The sequence below is a fragment of the Oryctolagus cuniculus genome, chromosome 13 (genome assembly GCF_051225735.1).
Source record: "Oryctolagus cuniculus isolate XC-2025 breed Fujian yellow rabbit chromosome 13, ASM5122573v1, whole genome shotgun sequence".
In the NCBI taxonomy this organism is placed as follows: Eukaryota; Metazoa; Chordata; class Mammalia; order Lagomorpha; family Leporidae; genus Oryctolagus; species Oryctolagus cuniculus.
The window spans coordinates 64,315,153-64,334,445 of NC_142879.1; the positions used below are offsets into that span (position 1 = coordinate 64,315,153).

Genomic DNA, 19,293 nt, shown 5'->3' on the forward strand with positions numbered 1-19,293 from the left:
TGCGCCGGCGGCATGCCCCCCTGAATCAGATGTATGTGGTGAAACCCCCTGGTTTCTTCCCTGTTAGATGGTAACGATCATTCCGAAGTCAGGGATCTGTGACCGTCACCTAAGGCAAAGCAGTCCCAGTGCCCAACACAGAGTAACACTCAATAGCTGTAGAACTGCTAGTGCTGGTATCTGAAACCATCTCTTGCACTACTGTTAACAAATTTCCAACTAATTCTCTACGTCTATTCTTAATTCCGCTGTAAACTAACCAAAGTGACCTCTTAAACTTTTCATTCCCAACTGATTCATAAAAATTGTACCTGTCTCGGGGGAACCTCGTGATGTCTCAATCCATGCATTGTGCAATGTTCAGTTCAGGGAAGAGATAATGATCTTTCCAAATATTTATCACCTCTTTCCAGTAGAAACATTCAAAATTGTCTCTTCTAGCTTAAAAAAAAAAAAAGATTCAGTGCAGTATTGTCGTCTATAGTTAGCTCGTATGCAATGGAGCACCAGCATTGCTTTCTCCTACGCAGCTGTACCGTAGTACCCGTTCACCGTTTCCCATCCGTCGCCTGCCCACTGCTAACTTTCCCCAGCCTCGGTAGTCACCTTCTTTTTTTTTTTTTAATTAATTAATTTATTTAAAAGGTAGAGTTATGGTGGGGTGGGGTGGAGGGAGACCTTCATCTGCCAGCTCACATTAGCAGGGAGCTGGATTCGAAGTTGAGGAGCCAGGACTTGAACCCGGTCCTCCAATATGCGGCGCAGGCGTCCCAAGTGGTGGCTTTACTTGCTGCATCATACTGCCTGCCCCAAGGTGAGGTTTTATATCATTTAATTATATTATAAACGCTATTGAAAACAGCCGAGGGCTTCCCTTTACCCTTAGAATGAGCTCTGAGTCCCTGCCCGGGACTCACAGGCACACAGGACGCCGTGGGATGCCGCCCTCTGTAACAGGACCCCTAGCACTCTCCCCTTTGCCCTCTCGTATAGTGTCTAATATTGCCCAGGTGTGCCCCCAGTAATACTTTCTCTCTGCTATTCCCTCTTCCCGGAGCGCTGTCCTCCCAGATCAGAGCTGGCTGCTTTTCTTCCTTTAGGGCCTGGGTCTAGTCTCACTTCTCTGCAGAATCCTCTCTGTGCCAGCCTCCTCCACCCCAGCCCGGTTCTATGGAGGTAAAGTCACCACATCAGTACTGTACGCATTCGAGGTGTACGGCGTGTTGTTTAATACACAGCTTCCTCGTGAAAGCCTTGCCGTGGTTAATGAAGTTAACGTGCCTGGCACCTCACTAGTCAACGTTTGCGTTTGTGTGTGAAGAAAACAGTTCAAGGTCTGCTCTCTTGGCGAGCTTCCCGTACGCAGTACATCGTTGCTGACTCCGGTCAGCATGCCCTGCGTTAGGTTTCCAGAATTTATCCATCTCGTAACAGCAAGTTGGTATCCTTCGACCTTAAATCTCCCATTTATTCTGCTCCCCAACCAGCTGCTGGTAATCATCTTTCTATTCCCCGTTTCTCTCCATTCTGTTTGCATTTCCTACATAAATGACAACAATCAACGTTAGTCTTTCTGTGAAACTTCACCTAATGTCCTTCAGGTTCATCTATGTTGTCCCAAATGGCAGGATCGCCTTCTTTTTTAAGGTTAAATAATATTCCATTGCATTTATGTAGACCACGTTTTCCTTATCCATTGACAAATTATCCATTTGCCCTATCCATTGACAGATGCTTCGATAGTTGTGTATATTGGCTTTTGCGAAGGATGGTGCACTGAACGTGGGAGTCAGCTCTGGTTATATTCCCAGAAGTAGGACTGATCCATCTGAGCTCTGCTCTTACCCCACAAGCATTCTTCACCAGATCACTTGGCTTTATTTTTCTAACAGTTCTATCAGTATCTAAAATTATCTTCTAATTGATTTGATAACCGTTTCATTTTCCATCTTCCCCTTGTAGAAAGTAAGCCCCATGAAGGTGGGATTTGGTGTTTGATAAATCATAGGTGTTCCATACACAGCTGCTAACAAAGAATTCTGTGGAGTGAATGTGCTCAAGAATATCAGGAAATTCTTGTAATAATCCTAAGAACAAAAAGTATATTTTAGTGAAAGCACGGGTATGTGTGTGTGTGTGTATGTGTGTGTGTGTTTTTTAGCAGATCAGAATGATAAACAAGACGAATAGTGATAGGATTTCATAATTCTAAGAAAATTAGAACGCCTTTCCCTGGAGGCCAGAGCCCCAGGAAACATTGATGGAAATGATCTGGCTTTGATGTCCGTGTGCTTAGACTAAATTAAGACCCAATGTTCACTCTCCTTTCTGGCCATGGTGTAATCCCATACTCATGTGAACAATAATATGGCACAGGCGAGAAGATGAGAGGACCCCCATCATTTGTCTTCATTTCCTCAGGGTCTGATTTCTTGAAAAGACAAAAGGTCTTCCTGACCTGAGGCAGTCTGCACTCTCCCGTGTGTCTGTCTGTCCAGGTAACCACGCAGCCTCATCCTGGGGGAGGAAGAGCCAGGACCATGAAGCAGGCCTCCTTCCAAGCTCCTTAGCCGAGAAGTTCATGGGAAGAGGCACCCACGTGTGTAGACCCATCTTCAGCATACCGTGTCTCCTGCCCCCAGCACACGCCGACCCCTGCCTTTTCAAAGGCAAAATTTGATCCATTAATGTTCTCCAGTGTTAGTTTCATAAAGCATTTGGATGGGCCCATCTTCACAAAATGAATAAAAATGAGTAAAGTCCTCAGAATCAAAGGAAAGCCAGGACTGGCTTCCAGAAGCACGAGGCAACCCAGAGAGTCCATCTGCAGCCAAACCATGCAACAGACCCAGACACAGCTTAGAGGCTGGCAGCAAGTCTGCCTGCAGGATCTGCCAAGGAGCCAGATGCTGTTGCTTCCAAAGCTTGGCATCAGGGCCCCTGATTGCCATCCAACAAAGAGGAAAAATAGGAATGATATAATGTGGTGGGATAAAACACATCCCACCTCAACCTTTTTTATTACTCACTGAAAAAAATATGGAAGATATTTATGGGAAAGTACCAATGTTTTTGGAAATATTGTACATACATTAGCTACAACACCATTTTTGCCAAATGGGAAATATATTTAAATTATGCAGTCTGCGTCTGTCTAAAAATAAATTGTCATCTTTTCTGATCAATGTATATGTCCAGGATATGGAAATGACTCTGCTAATTGAGGATGCTGTCAACCAGTGCACTTGGAAGTTACCAAGAAGGAAAGTTGTGAAGAAGTCTGGCTGTGTATGCGCATAAAATAGCAATTAATGTGGTTGTAATATAAAGTGAGTGTAAGGAAGATGAGGCTTTGGAAGAGAGGAACTATCCAATGAAGGTGGAGTGTGGAATTTCATAGTTGTATAAAGTATTAGGAGTTATGTTAGGCTGCATCAGAGATGTTTATAAAAAACTAGAATGCAGCAAAGAGTGATGTTAGCCAAGGCTCCAGGAGGGTATCCGTGACCCACCGTATGTGACAAAGGACCAGTATGTGTGCAAAATCCATTGTCATTTCTCCTCATCTGGCTTTGAAATGAGCAGATCAGAGTCCCTTTTGATAAGACTTGTGAAATTTCTGTTGTTGGGCGAGTGACTCCGAAGTCGACCTCTAAGAATGAGAAAGATCGAGATGGGGTCTTCTTAGGTGACCGTGGGACCCCAGCCTTCCCCCTCCACTCGTGCCCAGATTCAGTCACCTGCGACCCCGCCCGCCGCGCCTCTGTAGGCTCCGCGGTGCTGCGAGAGTTGGCTCCAGGAAGCTTCAGCGGAAATGCATGTTGCTTCGGCGCGTTATCACAAGCAAATTTGTCATGAGAGCTCGATGACAGGCATTTGAAAATAGGGACAATCTGTGCGCGAGCAAGGAGAGCGAGAGGGCATCAGGTGAGGCGAGCCTGCGGCCAGCGGGGGGCGGGCTCTGATCCCAGGGGATCCTGCCGGGAAAGCCACCTTCCTCGCTGCTTCTCCAGGTGGGAGCCTGACTGAATCTTCTGTCCCAAAAAACTGAGAATCTGGGACAAACACCTAAAAAATAAATACATTTTTAGTCTACCAGGCAGCAGCTTCTTTTTGAAGTTACCTATTTAAATATGAAGAATTGCAACTCCAATGCTATTTCTTAATTCAAGATCCATGGGTTCCTGATATGAATGAAGCAGACAATTAATTTGAAAATAAATCAGAAGTTCATTCCAGACAGGAATGATCAAATTCTCAAAAAAAATTAAAGTATTTATTTATTTGTTGTTTGTTTATTTGGAAAGCACAGAGACAGAGAGACAGATCTTCCATCTGTTGGTTCTCTCCCCAAATGCCTGCAACTGGCAGGGCTGGGCCAGTCTGAAGCCAGGAGCTCAATACAGATGTCCCACGTGGGTGACAGGGACCAAGGTCCTTGGACCATCACTTGCTGCCTCCCAGGAAGCTGGAAAGCTGGAGTGGAGCCAGGGCTGGAATCCAGCCACTCGGATCTGGGACATGGGTGTCCTCGGTGGTGTGTCTCGACTGCTGGGCCACACGCCCACCCTTCAGAAATTTATTTTTCTTTTTAATTGTTGTTATATTTTACATAGCCCTCACACTTCACAGCAAGGAATGTGGTCCAAACAGACAGAGCATTTCCACAGTAGGATCCCCGCAGATCTTCTAAAGTTGCCGGGTCTTGTTCCAGAGAAGACGATTGCCTTCCAAGGGTTGGGTTCAATCGCCTGCCAGTTCGCTGGGACGAGTGTGGATCCGCAGAGACACAAACGCTTGTCCACAGAGGCTCACGCACCCTTCAGACGAGGACCCCGGGGGAGAGCTGAGAGACTCGTGCTGGTGTTCAGATCCTTACAAAGCAAACCACCAAGGTCTTCTTGCACTTTGTAGCTCAGAGGATGCTGGTCACGGGAACAAGCCGAGTGCATTCCCATCTCTTGCTCCGATTATTATCTGTGCTCAAAGGGTAACAGGTGAGGCAAAAATGGAGACAAAAACATCTACAAGTTTACTCCTCAAAAAGCAACAAAAAGTTTTTTTTATTATTATTATAACACTGGTTAAACCGAGGACATTCATAAAAATGCATTTTCAGTGCATTTCCAAACGGGTGCAGGAGGTGAGGTGTAGCTCAGGTTAACACTGTTATGATATAAAGACAGATTCATCACTGTTAGGGCCAGAGCATCATACATCCCAGAGTGTCAAGCAAATCCCACGATTTGTGTCACTGCAGAGAATGATAAATCACTGCTGGAGACGCAGCAACCAGAACCGGCGCACCGTGTCATAGCTCATGATGCACCCCGATCTTTTCCAAGCGTTATTTACGGTGATCAGGGGTTGAGGACAGCAGAGCAAAAACGGATATTCATCTCTGCTCGCTCTCAGGGCTCGGCCGACCCGGGCTGCCTGTCTCCCAGACTCTACCCATAATTTCCAGCAACGTGATAAGCTCTAGTTATGTGCCGTCTGTCCGGAAGGGATCACATATAAATATTTCCAGAAAGAAAGAGTGTTTCAAAGCCCATCCATCAGCGAGAGCCTTGGGGAGCTCTGCTACTGTAGCATCCTGGAAAGGATTGCTGGGGGAGAATGTGTTCCGAGAGGAGCTACTGAAGACAAGGGCGGGGGCCGTGTCATGGAAAGCGGAGGGAGGCGGGTGGGCAGGGCGGCCACGCCCACAGGAGCCGGAGCTCTGCGTGGGGCAGCGCGCCGACCCCAGCACCGGAACCTGAGCGCTTTGCTGGACAGCGCACGTGGGAACAGCTCTTTTGTCTGCATGTGTCTGTGGAACGCGATGGGTGCTCGTGCCCGGACATCTGGCAGATCAGCCCTTGACGCCCCTACTTATGGAGGCTCTGTCCTCACTCCATGTCGCACGCATTAAAATGTACTCACAGCCCACATGAAATTCAAAGGGTATTTTTTTTGCTATAAAAATACATTTTAAAATTGTAATTTTGCTTTTGAAATTTTGTTGGCTATGAGTAACAATTGTGATTGGTGGTGGATTCCTGGCAGTGCTTGTACCTCCTTAGGAATTCTTGCAGATATAAGCTTCATGGATGCCATTGTTCTCAAGTATAGGGTCTTTTTATTTTTTTCATCAAAATATTTGCTTATTTATTTGAAAGTTAGAGAGAGGGGAGAGAGAAAGAGCGAGAGCGAGAGAGAGAGAGAGACTCTTCCATCTGGTTGTTCATTCCCCAAATGGCCGCAATAGTCAGAGCTTGGTAGGGCTGAAGCCAGGAGCCAGGAGCTTCTTCCAGGTCTCCCACATGGGTACAGGAACCCAAGCACCTGGACCATCTTCTGCTGCTTTTCCAGGTGCATTAGCAGGGAGCTGGATCAGAAGTGGAGCAGCTGGGACTCGAACTGGAGCCCATATGGGATGCTGGCACTACAGGCAGTGGCTTTACCCGTTGTGCCACAGCAATGGCCCCCAGGATCATTTTTTGAGTATAGTTAGCTCTCCGTGTCTGTGAGGTCTGCATCTGAAGATTCAATGAACTGTGCAACGGAAAAAAAATTGCTTCAATCTTTAACTCTTTTCTTGTCATTCTTCCCCAAACATGATTCCCACATTTCTAACCATGTCCTTGTCAATTGTAGGTGATTTGCATGGCACTTACATTATCACTAGTGGAGAGATGATTGAAAGTCTGTGGAAGGGGCTGGCGCTATGGCGTACCAGGCTAAGCCACTGCCTGCAGTGTCAGCATCCCATATGTGCACTGGTTCGAGTCCTGGCTGCTCCACCTCCAATCCCGCTCCCTGCTGATGGCCTGGGAAAGCAGTGGAAGATGGCCCAAGTGTGTGGGCCCCTCCACCCATGTGGAAGACCCGGAAAGAAGTTCCTGGCCCCTGGCTTCTGATGGGCCCAGCTCTGGCTGTTGTGGCCATTTGGGGAGTGAACCAGCAGATGGAAGACCTTTCTCTCTGTCTCTCCCTCTCTCTGTAACTCTACCTCTCAAATAAATAAATCTTTAAAAAAAAGTCTGTAAAAGGCACATGTGGGTTATATGCAAAGGATACACCATTCTCTTTAAGGGACTTAGCATCCTCAGATCTTAGTATTTCAAAGATTGTGGAAACAACCCCCAGGGGATACAGAAAGATGAGGAGACAAGTTTAGCAACTAAAGAAGTCATCAAAATGCCATTTCTGCAAATTAAATATTTATGAATTTAAATTTTATAGTTTTCTGTCAGGCAAATTAAATTTTTCAATTCTCAAATATTTTCAGAGATTCCCTAAACACCTCATACCTAATGGCTGAAGTCAGTTTGTCCCAAATCTTCAAGATCAAAAGTGTTATACAGGGGCCGGCACTGTGGCGCAGTGGGTTAAGCAGCCACCTGTGGTGCCAGCTTCCCATACGGGCGCTGGATCTGGTCCCAGCTGTTCCACTTCTGATCCAGCTCTCTGCTATGGCCTGGGAAAGCAGTGGAAGATGGCCCAGGTGCTTGGGCCCCTGCACCCACATAGGAGCCCTGGAAGAAGCTCCTGGCTCCTGGCTTTGGCCTGGCCCAGCTCTGGTGATTATGGACAGCTAGGGAGTGAACCAGTGGATGGAAGACCTAGCTTTCTCTGTAACTCTTTCAAATAAATAAAGAACACGGAAACCACAGCTCATCTGGGCGTGGCTCTCATCTTGCAGGTTTGCCTCTTGCAAGCTTCCAGAGTTTCAGAAATCACCCTATGGCTTTGCTACCTTCTGGGCCTCACTTGCAGGCACAAGCAGAAAGCTACCTCCTGTCCCTGTCAACAAGAATGGCTGCACTCACAGTCAGACAAGATCTCCTTTCTCAAAGCTATGGTTCGCAACAACTGGAGCACATTTAGCATTTAAAGGTAATGCTCCATAGTGTCTACCGTGACTTTGAAAACACTCAAGAAGGGCTGTCAGTGTGGTGTGGCGGGTAAAGCCACCACCTGCAGTGTCACCATCCCATATGGGCGCCGGTTCAAGTCCCGGCTGCTCCTCTTCCGATCCAGCTCTCTGCTATGGCCTGGGAGTGCAATGGAAGATGGCCCAGGTGCTTGCGCCCTGCACCTGCATGGGAGGACCTGGAGGATCCAGGCTCCTGGCTTCAGATGAGTGCAGCTCCAACCATTGTGGCCAATTGGGGAGTAAGAGGATGGAGGACCTCTCTCTCTCTCTGCCTCTCCTTCTGTGTCTGTGTAACTCTGACTTTCAAATAGATGGATAAGTCTTTAAAAAAAAACACTCAAGGTAGCAGATCTATGATTTACTTTCTCTTGGTTTTCCTCCTACCTCCCTAGTCTTTCCTGATAAGTCTCTTCATTCAGTTGTCACCTCCTCCATGAAGCCCACCCAGATGCCCTCTTTACAATAGCAACTTTCTCCTCCTCTTTCCCAGTATTCCTGCCCCTACACTTGCTCTCTGTTCCCCCCCACCACCTTTGGTTTTTCACCTTTTAACCTACAATGCAGTTTACTTACTTATTATAATGTTCTAATACGCCTTTTAAAATCCCCTCATCACAATGTAAGCTTTAGAAGAACAAGAATTTGTATCTGTTTGTGCTCTGATGTAACACAAACATCCAGAACCTGATAGCTACTCAGCAATTATTTGCTGAACAAATAAATAAAAAACATTTCCTCCCACCCCTAAGGTAAGGGCTTAAATAAAATCCTCTCCGTACTAGTGCTGTGGTCTCCCGGTGTCGAGTGCTAACATTTATAAACATAAAGTGTCTCATCTCCAAGTCTTTTGTAAATTTCTTATATCCTTTGCTCACCGGTCAGACTTGATATGCAGCCATATCATTAGCTATGCAAACATTGCAGAGGAGAGAAAAGTCAGCATTCAGGTAAGGTTTAGTGATGTGTGGCACACAAATTGGGTTGTCGGTGTCTCAGATGCCAAACGTATCGAACAAGCATATGCAAAAGGCTTTCTGTCCCTTGTTTGATTGGGAGTTCACTGATAACAGGGGTGACCGGCACAAATGTGATGATACATTTCTTGTTCTCAAAATACTCTTCTACAGCATACCCTGCACAAGAAATACACTTGGCTGTCGGTACTGCGCGTTCTGCATCAGCAGATCCAGCCAACTATGACTTGAAAATATTTGGAACAAATATTGCATCTGTACTGAACATGTTCAGACCTTTGTTTCTTGTCATTATTCCCTACACAATACAGTATAATGACTATTTGCATAGAATTTACATTGCATTAGCTATTATAAGTAATCTACAGATGATTTAAAGTATGCGGGAGGATGTGCGTAGGTTATGTTCAAATCCTGTGCCATTTTATACAAGAGACATGAGCATCTGTGGATTTCGGGGTCTGGAGGGAACCTTGAACCAATCCCCAGAGGCTCCTGAGGGACAATTACGTGGCTCTAAGAGAAATCAGACCTGAGAGTTAACATGTGGGATGGATTGCTTTTGTTTTCCTTTGCTTCAAAAGGCAGAACTGAAACCATCAGGTAGATATTGTGGAATGGTGTAGGAGTAGAAGGAAGAATGTCCTAGCAATTAGACTTAGAAATGAAAGGATTGTCGTGAGCATGGACGGTTCCAGTCCCTGGGAGAACTCACTCTGGAGCCGAGTGCACCTGTCAAAGACACAGTGGAGAGCATTCCTGGGATGAGAGAAGGGTCAACCAGGGTGACCTTGACGTCCTTCCTTGGCTGAGAGTCTGTAAACACATGGTTTGTAAAGAGTTGCTTCCACGGCTCGCTCTTCATGGACGATGAGGAGTACAGACGAGTAAACTGAGGCATGAGAAAATTGAACAGATGACCAGAATTTTCAGAGTGAAAAATTCATGAAAAGAACACCCATATTTCTGAATTCCATTTTTCCTTCACATCAGATATAATTAGCTTTCCAAGTGAAAAGTATCAATCAAATGTGAAGGGCATGGCAGAAATGTTTCCATGTTCTTTCTACTTGGATAAAAAGGAATCTGCTCCTAGCATTCAAAATTCATGTCACAGAATCCAAAATTAAGTTAAGATAACCTAATGGGGCCGAGCAACCATTTTTTAATTGCCTCTCAGAGAGGCCCAAACGTTCCAAGACGGAGGAGACAGGGAGCAGATAAAGTGAGTGCCAGAGATGGATCGCGAGGAGAATGGACTCCCGGGCTTAAAGCAGAGAGATCACTGCTCCTGGGGAGACGCCGACTCACAAACTCAGTTCAGCAGCAGGTGCTCGCAATGGCAGTGACCGGCAGTGGCAGCCCCTTCTCCATCGCGCTCTCGGGGAAGTCATGCAGAATTTTTTTTTCTTTTTGACAGGCAGAGTGGACAGTGAGAGAGAGAGACAGAGAGAAAGGTCTTCCTTTGCCGTTGGTTCACCTCCAATGGCCGCCGCGGCTGGCGCATTGCGCTGATCTGAAGCCAGGAGCCAGGTGCTTCTCCTAGTCTCCCATGCGGGTGCAGGGCCCAAGCACTTGGGCCATCCTCCACTGCCCTCCCGGGGCCACAGCAGAGAGCTGGACTGGAAGAGGAGCAACCGGGACTAGAACCCGGCGACCCAACCGGGACTAGAACCCAGGGTGCTGGCACCGCAGGTGGAGGATTAGCCTAGTGAGCCGCGGCGCCGGCCAGAATTGTTTGTTTTGACCCTATCTATAAAGCTATTCTGTCTGTCATGTGGTGTGTCTCAGGAACCTGGTCATCAACTCCAAAATACCCAGCAGAGGGGAACTCTCTCTCTCTCTCTAATAAGAAAACACTTTTTTTTCTTTATAAAAGGATGACATGTAAGGAAAGTACTGCGTTAGAGATTTATCCCATTGAGGAACCTGAGATTCCAAGCTCACGGAAACCCATCAGTGCGGGGGCTTCAAGGGTCCCTGCCCTTCTATTTAATACACAGTGGCGCTGGGTAAAGGGCTTCTTAGCCTCACACCACACCCGCTGCCATCTCTGCCCCTGACTGCTCTTCTGTCCTCTCGCCCTGGGCCGACTTGCAACATGGCCAGGCACCTGCAAGCTGTGGTCTGAGAATTTTTTTAACTCCATTTCCCCCTAGAAGGGTGCAGGAGATGGTTCTGGGGAATGATTATTGATTTGCTTTAGTTCTTCAATCAACTGCAATCTAAACCCCTTCTAAAATGAAGAAGCAGTTTGCTAGAGGTAATTGGAAAGTTGACAGCATTACCGTGCCTCAGAATCGGACCTCACCCCTAATTAGTGACCCTTCCTGAGCTGAAAAGTACTAATTGTCAGAGCTATCTCTCTTCACGCTTTCTTTGCTCGAATGATCTCTTTTGGTTCAAGTTCACAAAGCTGGCATCTTACTTCTTTTTTATCTTTTTTTTTCCTTAAGATTTTATTTATTTATTTATCTGAGAGGCAGAGTTACAGACATAGGAGGGAGAGACAGGTCTTCCATTCACTGGTTCACTCACTAAATGGCCACAACAGCCAGAGCTGCGCCAATCTGAAGCCAGGAGCTTCTTCCAGGTCTCCCACATGGGTGCAGGGGCCCAAGGACTTGGGTCACCTTCTATTACCCTCCCAGGCCATAGCAGGGAGTTGGATTGGAAGAGGAGCAGCCGGGACACAAACTGGCACCCATATGGGATGCTGACGCCATAGGTGGAGGCTTCACCCATTACGCCACAGTGGCAGCCCCTCTTTTTGCTCTTTTAAGGGTGCAGTGTAAGTCCTTGGCTGCTCTCTGATTCCCTGAATTTTGGAAGAAGTTCTGTCTTCCAAATTGCCGATCCCCGGTTCTACCTATGACTATTTTCTTGCCACAGAGGATGTGTTGGAAGAAGAGAACAATCCAGAGCACCTTGGTTCAAATCCCAGCTCTGGCTCCTCACTCCAGGTTCCCACCAACAGAGACCCTAGGAGGCAGCAGTATGGCTCAAAGAACTGGGTTCCTGCCACCCATGTGGGAGGCTGGATTGCTATGGCTCGTGGACCAAATTGGACCCAGCCACCCATTTTGCTTAAATAAAGTTTTATTGGAACAAGTTTTGGGGTTACAGAGAGCTGGGCGGTGGCTCAGGTGCTCTATGGTGCACAAAGCCTTGCACTCTTACTATTTGACCTTTTATCGAAAGAGGGGCTGGCCTCTGGTCTGGGGCACAAGACGACAGAAATAGCCCTTGGTAGAGAGTTGAGTTCCAAGTAGAGCCAAGACCCAACTTTGCCTTCTGTCACCTCTGTGTCACTTTACCTCCCGACTCTCCACGTGCAGAGCAAGAGAGAGGGCCGAATGTCTGCAGAGTTCCCCTCAAGAACTAAAAGGCTGACGTCTGTGAACAGGACACACCCTGCCGCCTCCTTCCCTCCAAGACCAGCTCGCAGCACACGGCGGGGCTGCCCAGGCTCCCGTGCCCTTCTCTCACCCCCATTCAGCAACCCGCTTCCATCTGGGTGTGTGTGCAGAGGAAGGCGCTCCCTCCATTCCTGTCGCTAGCCGCCTGTTCCTTCTTCGGGTCCTTGCCCGGTGAGTGCTCAGCCAACCTACAGAAGCGACCCCGGGAAAGCCTCTCACCCAGGGCCCTGCAGGAACAAAGCACCAAGCTCTGGCTCGCCATTCCCTCTCCTTAAATAAATGACCAGAAACCAGAAACCCAACTACAACAAAACCCGCAGCATTGTCTTTCATCAAGAATTCCTGCTTGGAAATTCTTTGTTGCGACTCTTTGCCCAAATCTTGGAGCTGTAGTTACATAACCATCAGCCAAACAGCCGACCAGCGCCTCCTGTCTATTTTTGGAGAACGTCTGCCGCGTGAGTTCAAACGCGTGCTAGGTCTCTAGCTCGCTGTGAGAGGAGGCCTGGGGTATTCACCCGCTCTGGCCTCAGCTTGCTGCATGTGAAGATGGGAGATAACAGTGCCCACCTTGCATGCTCATGCCAAGATCACAGAGAGTGGCTGCAAAATCCCTGGGGTGGAGCAGACACTCACGGCCACGCTGTCATTAAGGACATTGCTTTCTAAAGAATTCCTCCTCCTGGGCAGTTGCTATCGTCCCTGCCTGCATTCCTCCTCCTGGTGGGACCTGGCTGGGCTGTCTTTTCTCTGAAGTCCTCGGGTGAATTAGGGAAGCTGCAAAGACTTCAGGTGGGAGTCACTAGGCCAGCCAGGGAACCACACTCCAGTCTGCTCCAGTGTCGACCGCTGCCTCCTCTCTGAAGACACAGGGAGGTAGGAGGATGGTCGCATCATGGGATGATGACCAGGGATAGTTGTCCCAGGGACTGCTAAGTAAGTAGAATCAGCCTTCTCTTCTGGTTCTAATAGCGACCATGGTTCAGAGACCCTTGCTTAATGATCTTCTGGCTGAAGCTGATGTTTGGCTTTTGACCTCTCTAGATTAAGTAGAGAAGCTTCCAGAGGTGAGATGCCATGTCTACCTCCTAACTGTGCTATGTGTACTGTGCCTGGCCCAGGCCTGGCCTATAGACAAGGGTCAGCAAATGATGGGATGATTAATCTTGACTGGTTAATGGATGAGTTAATAAATGAACGAGTTAACTGCCTGGATTTGGGGAAGGGGGGAAGCTTGGACTTCTTTGTATAGAATCAGGATGGAAACAGAAGGGAAGAGAAAGGCGCTGTGGAAACGGAGAGGATTCTGAAAAGAGAAACGGCATCCAGCAAAAGCCGGAACTAGTAGCAGCCCGGAGTGGCCCAACTGTGAGCAGTCCAATTGTCCAACTCCCGGGTTCTCGGCGCCAATCCCCAATCTCCGAGCCGCCAGGCCTCCCTGGGCCTGGTGTCAGAGCCCATGCTGCTGCCGGGAGCAGTCATGCGTGTTACCTGTGCAGCCCAGGCCTGGCGGAGCCGTGCCAACCTACCTTCTGCTGCAAGGGCCAAGTCGCTTCCTCCAGCAGCTCTCCAGACCCTGGCCCTCTCTGACATTTGGGGGATGGTGGCTCCCAGCCCCCAGCGAGTAGCTGCAAAGGAGAATGCGAAAGTCTTTGCTTTTATTTTGGCTGCCAGAGTCCCTCCACTGTGGCTGGCTGAGGGCTGCCTCTGGAGGCAATGGTTAGGAATGGCTTCTGCCTGCTGTTCTCTCTTGGGGATACCACACAGGCCCACACACAGCTCCAAGACCCCACCCTCGACAGCCTGCGCAAAGCCCATAAAGCCGGACCAGCGCCGTGGCTCACTTGGTTAATCCTCCGCCTGTGGCGCTGGCATCCCATATGGGAGCCGGGTTCTAGTCCCGGTTGCTCCTCTTCCAGGCCAGCTCTCTGCTGTGGCCCAGGAGGGCAGTGGAGGATGGCCCAAGTGCTTGGGCCCCTGCACCCACATGGGAGACCAGGAAGAAGCTCTTGGCTCCTGGCTCCTGGCTTCGGATCAGCACAGTGCTGGCCATAGCAGTCATTTGGGGAGTGAACCAATGGAAAGAAGACCTTTCTCTCTGTCTCTCTCTCTCTCTCTCACTGTTTATAACTCTACCTGTCAAATATATTTTTTTAAAAAGCCCATAAAGCCAAGCCATGAGCACGTTCTGTGGGTGCTGCTTACAAGGCTCCCTGCCCATTGGGAGACCGGCTGTTGGCTGGGCCGGGCAGGGGGCACACTCCCCAGCGCAATCCCACTCACTGTGGCTCAGCTCCTCTCTGTTCTGGGGAGTTTGGGATTGAAGGTCACAAAGGCCCTCATTGGGCAAGACTCATTCCTATGCGGGTGACATGTTTCCCCGCTGTTGGAGACTCATGGAGACACTCTCTGCATCCAGCCCTGGGCAAGCAGGCAGACCCACCGGGCATCTCCCCCTCTGCCTGGACACGTATGGTGACCAACACAAGACAGCCCTCTGGGATCCAATCCCGCCTCTGCAACTTACCTGCTGGACAACCTTGAACCTGTCGCGATTTCCTCGCTACCTCAATTTGCTCATCTGAAAAATGGGGATGAGGCTGGCACGCACGTCCCGGCTTGCTGTGAGAGTCTACGTGTGAACACAGTACGTTAGCCACATTAGGGCTTGAGTGACTTAGTGATGACAAATGACACCCGGGCTACCACAGTCTCAGGGACCCAGCCGTAATGTTGACAGTTGAATGGAAGCATTGGGTGTTCCCATCTTGTCTGGGCGTGGCACTGGCCATGTGATCCTGGACAAAGCATAGCTGTTTCACAGCCACTGCTGTGAAAATGAGGTCCTGCCAGTGTGATCTGTGAACAGCATGGCGCTGGGCGAGTGCTCAGTGGCTGGGGAGTACGTCCAGAACACAGGACTGATCTGTTCTGTCTTTTTTTTAAAAAAAAGTCTCTCCTGGGAGAGGGATTCCCGAATCTGCCGCTGCCAAAGGGTGATGTTCTTTCTGCTCCCCAGTGTTGAAAAAGGTCTTCTTTACATGACTGAAATTCTCATTCTGTAAAAGCACAAACAAAAAGTAGTCCTCAGTGCTTCATCAGAGGGAAGCGGGAGAGGCCAGGGTGGGGGCAGTAGGCCTGTTTCAGGGAAGCACCCATGACACTGGTGCAGGCCACTCAGCTTTTTGTTTTCTTTTCTTTCTTTCTTTTCTTTTCTTTTTCTTTTTTCTTTTCTTTTTCTTTCTTTCTTTCTTTTTTTTTTTTTTTTTTTTTTTTTTTGACAGGCAGAGTGGGCAGTGAGAGAGAGAGACAGAGAGAAAGGTCTTCCTTTGCGGTTGGTTCACCCCGCAATGGCCGCTGCAGCCAGTGCACTGTGCTGATCCGAAGCCAGGAGCCAGGTGCTTCTCCTGGTCTCCCATGGGGTCCAGGGCCCAAGGACCTGGGCCATCCTCCACTGCACTCCCGGGCCACAGCAGAGAGCTGGCTTGGAAGAGGGGCAACCGGGACAGAATCCAGCGCCCCAACCGGGACTAGAACCCCGGGGTGCCGGCGCCGCTAGGCGGAGGATTAGCCTAGTGAGCCACGGCACCGGCAGCTTTTTCTCCATGGAGATCTCGTGCACTAAGAGACCCAGTAGGCACACTGCTTGCTGTCCAGTTGCTGCTTCAGGAGCTGGCAATCACAGCCTCGTCTGCCACCCGCCCTGCGTGGGCACAGAGTACATGGACAGATCTGATGGGATTCGCACAGGGAATGCGATGGGCCGGCTCCAGAGGCAGCTCTGCAGGTCCTTTCCAGCTACTGTGGGAGCTCCAGCTGGCTTTTTTCCATAAAGCACCCCCAAGTTACATTGCTCAGGTTGCACTTTCGTGGGTACCACAATCCTCCCATTCCAGACCCAAGCTCTCCATGGGTACTCTCTACAGGTACTGAGAGGCCCAGAGGTGCTATTCCTAAGTATTTTTTGTTGTCTCCTTTTGATTTCCTCAGTGTCTGCTCATTGCTGGACTCCCACATTGATCACCTCTGTGTCAGAGATGCTCCTAGAGGGTGCAGACCCCCAGGAGGGCACAGCCTGGAGAGAAGGCTCTGGTCTGGGTGCTCCCTCCAAGCTCCTCAACTCCACACCCCCCCCCCCCAGAAGAGCAGGTGCACTTTTCAATGTACAGGGAATGCACAGAGACCCACCCCTTCTTGTTGGTCCCCATGGCAGCAGAGCACCTGGGTCTTAGGTACAGGGAACGATGGCCACCCACAGGGGTTACCTGGTCCCCAGAGTCTTTTCTGAGCAGCCAACCCCAGGGGAGTCAGATCCCTCCGGAAAACATGCCATTCTTGCTTCCCTGAATCCACGACTGTGGTTAGCGCCTCCTCTTCTGCCTCCATCACCCCCCACTAACAGAGCCCTGAGAGGCTGAGTTTGGCAGACACCCGGGCTCAGCATGTAGCAGAAGCCAGGGAGCCTTCCTGGCCGGAAATCCTGAGTGTTGGAGGTCAAGCCTCAGAATGCTTGTTTAACTGGCCGGCAGCAAGCACCCCTCCAGGCATTTTATTGGGCGGCAGGTGTGCGGGGGAGAGCCATTTGCCAAGCGCACAGTGTGCTAGATGCTTCACTAGGTGAGAAAACAGGACATACATGAAGGCGGCTGGACAAATGAGTGTCGCGGGGAACGCAGAGGAAGCAAAGAAGGCACGGACAGAGCAGCCCTCGCAAGAGCAAATGAAAACCAATAAACGCCAAGGTGGGCTGTGAAGAGAGGAAACTCCTTCTCCTGTACATTGCTACCAACCCTGAGCCCCAGGCTTTGGGTCCCGTTTCTTGGAGAGCCAAGTGGTGGTCCTTAATAAGGACTGTGGATGATCTCTATTGTTGACCTAGCCACTGAACTTGCAAGTCTATAACCCAGAGAAATCGTCCAAAACGAAAGGATGGACTCTATTCAAAGACGAATTTGTAAATTACAGATGTAACTATGTAAATATAATTATTCATCCCAAATGCTGAGGATTTTGAGGGTTGGGAAAAATATTCCGTATGATACTATAGTGGTAGATACACATTATTGTGCATTTGTCTGAGCACATTGAATGGCTTACACCAACCGTGAACCTTAATGGAAACTCTGGACTCTGGTGACAATGACGTTCAATGCAGGTTCATCAACTGTTACTGTTCTACTCTGGGATGAAGACATCTTGGGAGGAAACTGTAGATATAGATACATGGATACAATGACCAAGCCACTGGGATAACACACCTATTCTACACCCACCAAAAGAGATAATAATGGGGTCCCTGCTAAGCTATGGGCTATGTGCAAAAATCACAATCAGAACACCATGCAGTGCGGTAAGGATGGGGCGACCACCTCCTCCACGCCATCCCCCTTCCTGACCTCCATCCGACCCGCCGCCAGGCTGCCAACTCTACCTCCTCTTCTTTTTACAGACTTCATTTCTTATTTATGCCTTTTTTTTCCCCCTCTAAGGTGAGAAAGCCAAGGCCAGTGGAGCGTATCTGAGCTCCTCCCTGGCCTGTCTGTCCCAGGTCTCTTCTACAAAGCCCGGTTGCCTGTGATGCAGGCTCCAGAGCTTTCCAAGAGACCCAACTCCACACGGCATGCCCCGAGCTCTTCCAGGGCAAGCGTGTGCAGGGAGAGAAGGCACACCACACAGCCCCAGAGTCCAGAGTTGCCACTGGCAGCAGGGCCCAGGGCCCCAGATCCAACACTGGGCTCCCCTGGTCCACCCGCGAAACATTTATAACCTCTCGAAGCAGTGCTCTGGCAGAGAAAGTGAACTGGGAGCTCAGGAAGCTAATGACCTTGAAACTATCCATTTATCTTGGCCTTTCCCCCTCCGTGTGAAATGCCACAAAAAGCGCCAGTCTCTCTCTTTCTCTCTGAAGAAGAGTCAGGATCGCCAGAAAGCCATGCCTCGCCCTCGCGTTGCCTCCTGGGCCAGCCCCAGGGTTGGAAGACCAGCGGGCACCAGAGAGGAGAGGAAATTATTCTTGATCATCCAAACTGCCTTCCCGAATCCTCGGTGTGGGGCAGAGAGCTCACCTGGGTTCTGTTTCAAAGCCTAATGTGTGCCGGCTTCTCCATAAATCTTCATAAGTAGACAATGCTGAGTGCTAACAAACCTCCTGCCCGGAGCCAGCGACTGGGGACAGCTCTCCCAGTTCGAGCTGTGCTGGCAGCCAGCGGCGGGCGACACAGCTCCCAGCTACCTCCACCCTCCCGGCAAAGGAGGAGGCGGGCGGCCACCCCGAGGAATCTGAGCTTCTGAAATCAATAGTTCTCAGTTGCCCAGCATCTGCTTCGGCGGCCGCCCTCACCCTGGCGCAGGGCGTCAGCTTCCCGCTGGGCGTAGCTGGAGCCAAGAGCTGGCAGAGTGAGCCTCCTCTTTGTTTACGGTGTGGGCCACTTGGGTGTGAGATGTTTCCTCTTCTCTTTCCTGCGACACTCAATTGGATTTGGGTTAAACAACAGATTCGTGGACCATGGCTAGGTTGAGAAGGCAACTTGTCTGAAACCCAAAATACAAACAAAAGAACAATGAAGGAAAACCAAATGACCGTGCCTTGCAAAAAAGACAAAGCTGGTTGGGGAATGAGGAAACCCATCTCCCCCAGTACTTGTGTCTTTGATTTTGTGAGGTCTCCATTTTCCTCCTGCCTCTTCCTTCTCAACCCTTCCCACCAAAGCCATGTTTCTCTTCTGTAGTGGAATCCTACCAGGGCCCTGTGTGAGTGCCCCATCTCAGAGCATCTGCTCTCGCTCACCTCAGTCCCAATGCCCTCCAGAGGACAATGAGAAGGAAGGACATTTGGGGAAAACAGATTGGGGAGGAAGGAAAAGCAGTAGGGGCTGATATAATGGTCTCCCATTCAGATCACCAGTTAAGGGTTCTTTGTCTCCCATTCGTTCTCTCAAGTTCTTTTGTTGTTGTTGCTTGTTTGTTTGTTTGTCTTTCT

At 49.4% G+C, this 19,293-nt stretch overlaps 1 long non-coding RNA gene across 1 annotated transcript; it reads right to left on the minus strand.

The window, feature by feature from the left end:
* Positions 1-1,466: 1,466 nt before the first annotated feature.
* LOC149122629 (uncharacterized) lies at positions 1,467-18,736 on the minus strand. Its single transcript, XR_016219742.1, has 3 exons — positions 18,380-18,736; positions 13,844-13,942; positions 1,467-4,977 (listed from the first exon to the last, which is right to left on the minus strand). It is a non-coding gene; the product is annotated as an uncharacterized LOC149122629 (long non-coding RNA).
* Between the last annotated feature and the right edge of the window lie 557 nt (positions 18,737-19,293).